Source organism: Mastomys coucha, unplaced genomic scaffold, assembly GCF_008632895.1.
Source record: "Mastomys coucha isolate ucsf_1 unplaced genomic scaffold, UCSF_Mcou_1 pScaffold16, whole genome shotgun sequence".
NCBI classification, from domain to species: Eukaryota; Metazoa; Chordata; class Mammalia; order Rodentia; family Muridae; genus Mastomys; species Mastomys coucha.
This window is the reverse complement of record NW_022196898.1, coordinates 41,335,997-41,344,116: the sequence shown is the minus strand read 5'-3', so window position 1 is coordinate 41,344,116 and position 8,120 is coordinate 41,335,997. Positions and strand designations below refer to the sequence as shown.

The 8,120-nt window shown below is 40.0% G+C and overlaps 1 pseudogene; it reads right to left on the bottom strand.

The window, feature by feature from the left end:
- Nucleotides 1–6,473: 6,473 nt before the first annotated feature.
- LOC116093234 lies at nt 6,474–7,200 on the bottom strand (annotated as a pseudogene).
- Between the last annotated feature and the right edge of the window lie 920 nt (nt 7,201–8,120).

The window sequence follows — 8,120 nt, the reverse complement described above, 5'->3', positions numbered from 1 at the left end:
CATCCTGTATGATAAACCCCTGCTCTATTTCTCCTAAAGCTTTAGCTGAGCGAATGTTTAGAGTCTTACATACTGAATGATTTTGTCCAGATCTCCAAAGTGGAAGACAATAGGAGGTAGTGTTTCATCCTGTCTAAGACAAATGGATGCAGCTGTGGCTTTGAGGGTCTGGGGATCACTCTGCTCTGATAGGAGTGCCTTGTAACTTCACTGATTTTCTCTACCTTTATTTAAAGCCATATAAACAAAGGCTGGAGTGGAGGGAATCCTAGTCCTTGATCCCAATCTTGGAGTAAAGGTTTGTGGCATGTTTCTTCTCTTCCTCCTGGTGAAGAGGATCAACACAAAGAGCTCCAAAAGGACCACTCATAAGGTTACAATATCTCCAAAGAAACCAGATGAGAATTTCAATCCAGGCTTAGACTTTCACATTTTATTTGTTCTCTAAACCTGTTGCCATTAATGAAGATAAAGAGTCGGCAGAGCAAAGGAAGTGGGCAGCAGGCAATTTGCTTAAGTGCTTATTTAAGGTGGCTAGACTGGAGAAATGACAATGTTCTATTGTCTACCAGCAAAGGGATGCTGCAACAAGTAGCAGGTATTGATAAATTTAAAACAGAACCTAAATTCTCCTCCATAGAAATAAACACACCTTTGTCAGCCAGGTTTGTTATTTGAAAAGAAACTTACACCCTGGTGCAGAGAACTGAATCTGTTGACAACAGTTCCTTACACTCTAAGGTAGCAATCCTGGCTGATTCTTTTTCCTAACTGTTGAACTTGGGACCTTGTTAATTTTGGGGGGAAATTATTTTTCTGTCAAGATTATAATTGATCTTGCTGACTGACTTGTAATGCGATCAATTAAGTTCTATTAACTGGCATCTTCTTTGTATTCATAAATACAAAAATGAATACGGATACACATACACACAAGCACATACTGCTGGCAGTGCTTGCAGGTCTTGTGTCTCCTTCCTCTAGAGAGTCAAGGTAAAAATCAACAGTAGGATCAACTAAAGGGATATTTTCTTTAGTCTACTCTTTTTGCCTTTAATGTACATCAGAAAGGGGAAAAATCTGCATAGAAGTGGGAGAAGAAAGAAGATATTCTAATCAAGTCTTATTAGAACTGGGGAAGAGACTATTTGAAAAGAAGGCTTACGTTGAATTAAACTGGATTAGGCTATGCACACGCGTGCATGTGTGTGTGTGTGTGTGTGTGTATCTGTGAAGTTGTTAACTTGTTTCATCCACTCAGTGTGTGTGTGTGTGTGTGTTTGTGTGTGTGTGTGTGTGTGTGTGTGTGTGTGTGTGTAAGATGGATGTTTTTCACTGATTGGAGTGAGTGATTGATCCTTGTGCAGGATATGGTAACACGAGATAGAGTGAGAGTCTCTGTGCTTGTGACACACTGAACTTAGATTGCTTATCTTTAGTCTAAATGAAGTTTTGGAGTCTTTCATATATAAATCAAAGATGATTAGTTTCCCATTTCCTTTGTTCTTTCACCCCCAAGGCTTGTGAGTTCTGACAGAGAGATTTCTGAGGTTTCAGCAAGATCTCCTCCTGTGGTTTCAGAGCACAAGAGGCTTGTGCACAAGATGCCTTTATTGGGGCTAGCCTATGAGTTGTGCTGTGGCTCTTGAGGAAACAGATAGAGGCACTTAAAAATCAGGGCAGGAGATGCTGCTCAGGTATCCACTGATGTTCATCCCACTCAGAGTGGCTCCATGGAGAGCTCTCAAGTGCCCCCTGTCTGTTTCACCTGTGGACAAGATGGAGCTACTAAGACCCACCCCTTTCTTAGACTGGACACCTCTGGGCAGTCTGAGCATTCCAAGGAGCCAGATACTAGGTTAGAGAGGATCCAGGTACCAATGTATTTATTCCAACTATAACTATATAACTGTGATATATTTTGAGGGTTCTACTCTCTCCTTTAACCTGTTTTAAAGAAGGCAAAATGAAGAGATATCAGTTGCTTGTAGTGGTGCAGACAGCTTTGTAAAGACTTAGAAGGAAGCCTATTCAAGACTTGGTGACTCACTGCCCATGTGAGATGGAGAATAGGGTTAGTCAAGATGATGCCACCAACCAGCTCATCTAAAGGTTAGGGTGTGTGAATGAAGCAAAGTAGAGAAGTCTTTTTAGAAAATTAACATCTATCATAAAAGGGACTCTGTTAGACATATTATCAGGATTTAGACAAATGAGACTGGGACCTAGTGTTGTTCTTGTCAAAAAAGACATGGAGCAGACTTCTGAAATGCAATGATTGTTTTATTTCTCTTTTTTTCCTTTCTTTCTGCCATCCTCATCTATTTATCTAGCCCTCTCCCCACTCTTTCTCCTTCCTCCACCCATCCTTCTTCTCATTCACACAGTTTGGTCTTTTTCATCCTTATTATAACATGTTTTTTTTTCTTTCAAAATTCCTCTGAGCTATGAATAGCTTTGTTGTAAAAACTATTATCAATTCCTATGCAGGGTTTCTACCCAGTTTAGACCATTTGTGTTCCCATATGAAAGCCACACAAACAGCCTTTATTTTTAAATACGTGATGAGCAGCACAATAGCTGGGCGGCTGCCTACCTTCCATGTTGTTAAAGTCTACCTCCTATCCATAACCCAAGTTATGACTTACTTTGTTTCACCTGGGCTGCTCTTAGCTCCAACTAGTCAGCCCTTTGGGCCATGTTCTCTTGGCTCCTAGCCCGTGGCAGCTCTTTTTCTCCTGCAAGTCCTTCTTTTATCCCATAGTGGCTATCTATCCCCTCCTCTCTGCATCTTCCTCTAAACCCACCAAAACTCAATCCCACCTATTTCTCTTCTCCCCAGCTATTATCTGTTGGCATATTTATTCACCAATCACAATCAACTGTGGGCAGAGTCACAGGGGCTACTCACAAACTCTCTTGTCTTTGGGACAGTTTTGGGGACCTCAAACTAGCATTAGAATACAAGCAGCATTAGGCCAATCCACTACACAGCTTGGCAGACAGGTTTTTATTGTGTTATCATTTTTCCATTCCTAAAATTTGACGGATTGGAAATTAACCACATAGGAGGTACTTTATTAGTCTTTGCTGAATTAAATGAAAAGCTCCAAGAAGATTGAGATCATGTAAAGAAAGACAATGAATGATAAATTGTACATTGGTAAGAAGAAAGCCAGTGTTCCTGGGAGTTGGCTTTCAGCAGGAATCCCACTGGTACATCCTTATGTTATTGACCAACATCCAAACTTCTGTAGTTAAGAAACACTGCCATAGTTGAGGCTGTTTCTGGCTCCAGTATTTCTGCACCTCTCTTGTTGAAACACCTCTCCTTTGCTTTGTGAAAAGCCAGGTAAATGCTGCCTAGGCTACTGAAATGGCAGTTCCCATGATTGTTGAGAAACCCTCTCACTGGGATAGTTAGAAGGTCTCACAAGCTGAAAGTCGTAGAGGCCTAAGGTGAGTGGAGATTAAATGGGGACTCTAGGATAGGACTTGGAAGAAATAATGTCATCTGAGTCTTCTCAAAAAAAGGTATTGGCACCTGAACATGTCCTGGTTCACTTCTTCAGGGCTTCTCGCGTGAACCCAGGAGTAGTCAACTTACTCAGCTCTCCAGAGATGAGCCCTTGGATGATGACAATGACTCAGAGGAAAGAAGCTTGGATGTTAGACTTGATGAGAATCTCAGTGTTAGATAAAAAGCTGTCTGGGTTTAGGGGAACTTCTTTAAAAGTTCCATGAGGCAATTGATGTGGTCGACCAGTCATTTCTCCAAACATCGGAGCTCTGCAGCTTCTGAGGGAGTAGGGTGAACTGACTTCGAATGAAAGTCTCAGGGGTAGGATTTGTGTGAAAGACCCGCAGAACCATAGAGGGAACAAACACATAGGAACTCCATTTGCTTCTATGAATTAACTGTCTATCATGTACTCAATATTCCAGTGCCTCATTTTTTCATCAGTAAAATGAGGATTAAACTGGCATTGCAAAATTCATTAATAATGCAATAAGCAAGGTAATGAGATGATTTATATGGAGCAAAGCCTTAGATAAAAGTACTGCTTAACATTTACGTATGAGATTCCTTAGTGTCTCAGAGGTGAGTCCTCTGGTATGTCCTTCCAAACTAACCCTCACCTTTACTAAAGTTCCGAGAAATGTCAGTGACTTCTGCTTTCCACACTTATTATATTTGAATAGATCCAATGTTTTTCAGTTATTTAAGAGATGCCCAACAGAGGAGTACTAACTGCCTATTCTGTATCATTCTAGATGCAAAAAAATCTGTGGCTGTGGGAAAGAAGTAGGTATTGTATATGGGGGATTCTTATTAAATGAACATTAAGAAAATAACATAATATATAAGACAATTCAGACAATGCAATTGTTACCAAACTTGTGTTAAGCCTTGTGCCCCAAATCAGGTCCAGCCACCCATACTCAGTAAGCCAATTCTAAGAGCTAAATTTCTGAAAAGTGGAAGGCAGAAAAAGGAAATTTATTGAGTGTGGCCACACTAGGAAGAGAGAGGAAGGGATCCAGTGAATACAGTGTATCTTCCCAGTGTGCCCAGGGTGAATCTTCCAAAGGGGCTGAGATCTGAACTTGTGTCGTCATGGTTATGCCTGCCCCTCTTTTAAACACTTTTCAAAACACTATTAGTTTTATTGTCATTTTGAAGATTTAGAACTCTGTATCACTAAATTGTGACTTTTTTTGTGTGTGTGTGTGGCCTAGATTATTCTTCCCTGCTTCTGTGCCTATTTTAGACCTGGAACTCCTTATTGTAAAAAGGAAAAAAAAATCTTGCCAAAACATTTCACATCCCAGAATGTAGTAGTCATAGAGCTAGCAAAGGAGGCTTAAGTCCCACTAGAAGTAAGATGGGGCAACACAGAAAAACCTTATACAGAGAACAAGATGGAAATTAACTTGCCTTGAGTCTTTGAATTTCCACTTATTGTTTACAATCTAAAAATCAGTTAATAAATTCTATCTTCAAGGAGAAGAGAGATTCTGAAAGTGCTCACTTGATGAGTTGTATTAGGCTTTGTGTTTGGATTTTATAAAGAAGGACTCATCATATATATAAGCATATATTATATGATTATATAGTATGTGTTACTATATATACATATTCTGGACCCTTCTCATCATAACTATCTCCAGTCATAAACTGTAACTACTTATCAGGAAATCAGAAATTCACTGGTTTAATGTCAAAATAGGTAAAATCATTAAAATAATATGAGCAGGAATATTAGGAATAATTTGTTCTGGATACCTATATAATGCAAAACTCATCACATGCTCTGTGAAATACATTTTTATTTATCAATAGTTTACTCCTGATACTAAAAGCAACACCCAGAACACACTTTGAGGATTGAGAGTAGACTTGGGACGGTGGTGATGTAACCTTTTGCTCTGGCATTTTTCCAGCTTTTATGCACCGCAGCTGTCAATGCTCAGAGAGGGTCACTAAGCGCCATCTAGTGTTACTTTCGGGTGCAAGCGCCAAAAGCTGGACACTCAGAGAGGGTTTTTGTTTTGTTTTGTTTTCATGAAAGAATGCACCGAACACATTCCGCATTTACTTCCTTTATTTTTTTTAAAGCAAATGACAAAAACCCAAATTACCAGCTTTTTTTAAACCTAAGCTTAACATTACATATTTAATTTCTTCCTTCCTTCCTTCCTTCCTTCCTTCCTTCCTTTCTTTCTTTCTTTCTTTTTTTTTTTTCGAGACAGGGTTTCTCTGTGTAGCCCTGGCTGTCCTAGAACTCACTCTGTAGACTAGGCTGGCCTCGAACTCAGAAATCTGCCTGCCTCTGCCTCCCAAGTGTTGGGATTAAAGGCGATCGCCACCACTGCCCAGATGACATTACATATTTAAACAACAGTCAAACTGATGAGGTTGCCAGCATCCATGCACAACTAGAAAACAACCTTAATTTACACTAAACCAGAAATGTATTACCATTGATACAGTAATAACTTTCATCATTAAATACTGAAAATAAAATTGAAATATTTCTGTAGAAGATTCATCGGGCACCGATAACTTCACAGCAGGCTGAGGCTTCTCACTCACATTTCAACACAACGGGAAGCAGATCCATGCTGGTGTTAAAGACAATCTCACCCTAGCGCTACTCAGGAGTCACAGGGCTCACCAGATTACATTTGGTTTAAAGCAAAGTGCATACAGAGATTACAATTTTAAAGACAAAAAGAAAAAAAGAAAAAGAAAAGGAAAAAAAAGAAGGAAAAGTCCTATTTTGTGGTCGCCAAAACAAACTCAAAAATCTAACAAATGGGGTCTCCGGTGAGCTGTTTTATTACTTTGGATTAGGTACAGTTATACAGAAAGTCGAGTTCATTTGAAATCTTCAAAAGAAAAACAGTTCTGGTTATTCCTCAAATGGTGCTCGCTAAGGTTAGCACTCCGGTTAAATGCGTGCGTTGAGTTACGTGTTATCCACGCTTAGCTGGTGCTCCTCACCATTTATCATCAAGGACTTTAACTGTCCATCTTCTTCAATTTCTACTCTTTCTTGACCGTTCTCCACAATTCTCTTTGTAGTGATTTTTTTTTTGTCATTAACTATCTTAGTTGAAGTTGATATTGATTTGCAGTTGCCCATTCCACTGCCGCCACATGACACTGAATGAATGAAGTGAGACCCCATGACCTAGTGACCCGAATGGAGTAAAGCCTATCAAAAGCAGGAAATCCACCTCCGAAAGAAGGAAATCCACTGAAGGCAGAGAAAAAGGAGCCAGCACTTCGGCTTCTACTTCCTCAGTGACTCCTTTAGTTTCCAAAAAAGTTATCAAATGGGTCTTCAAAGAAGTCAAATGAAAATGGGTCCCTTCCACCAAAAATTTCCTGAAGACATCATCTAGGTTCCTGAATGTGAAGCCAAACTCAACTGGACTGTCAAAATGACTTCCACCTCCTCCTCTTCCACCGCCATTACATACTTCTTTGCCGTATTTGTCATAGATGTCCCGCTTTTTAGCATCCGATAACACTTTATATACCTCAGACACTTGTTTGAATATCCTCTCTGATTTTTTATTTTCAGGATTTTTGTCCGAGTGCCATTTAAGTGCCTGTTTTCGATATGCCTTTTCAATGTCCTCAGGTGAGGCATGTCTCTGCATGTCCAGCACTTCATGGTAATCTACCATGTTTTAACGGCCTATCGGAACAAATCCGAGGACGCGGCATCCAGCGATGGGGGAAGTTGGGCAGCTGGTCTCCTCGAGGCTCTGGCCCAGCTGTCTGGCCTCTTCTCCTCGCGCTTTTCTTTCTCTCCGATAGGGTATCAATCGCTGTGTTTGTTCACAGTCCATTTATTAGACAGTTCTGGTTGCAGCAGTTGTACGGCTGGCCAAAGGGTGTTAAGAGCCAGAACTGTGAGAGGGAAACCTCCATTTGGTAGGGCTGTGGTCCAGAATGGTGTGGCCTGTCTTCTCTGCTCTTCTCCTGTTCTCCCACCTCTTCAGTCTGATCATGTACACGGCAGTGGGATTCAAGGGCATCAGCTTTAGCAGGTCAACCATGAAGTTTAGTTCCAGGGAACCAGAAAGTATTGAGGGAGTAGTTAAGAAGAATGATCTCATAAATTGTTTATCAACTTCAGAGGTTAACAGGGCTGCACATACCAAGGGTCTGATAATCTTCATTCTATTTCCCAGTTTCAGGCTCACAGTAGTTGTCACTCTCTGGAAAGATTAGGAGAGTGCTTCAAACACTTTGAAAATTTGACCCCAGCAACCACATGGTGGCTCACAACCATCTGTAATGGGATCTGATGCCCTCTTCTAGTGTGTGTCTGAAGATAGCTACAGTGTACTCATATAAATAAAAATAAATAAATCTTTAAAAAAAGAAAATTTGATCAATATGGGTTGGAACTTGAAAGGTTTATTAATCCAATTGATTGGCTGTTAGAACAAAATATGAACATTTTCTATAGGATTTAAAAAAGACCCTAAGCTTTGTTTAAAATGTTAAAAATAGCCAACATATAAACCCTAATTACTTGGCATAATATGAAACAAAAATACAAACTCATATGTTGTCAAAGCTCTGTCAAAAAAAAAAA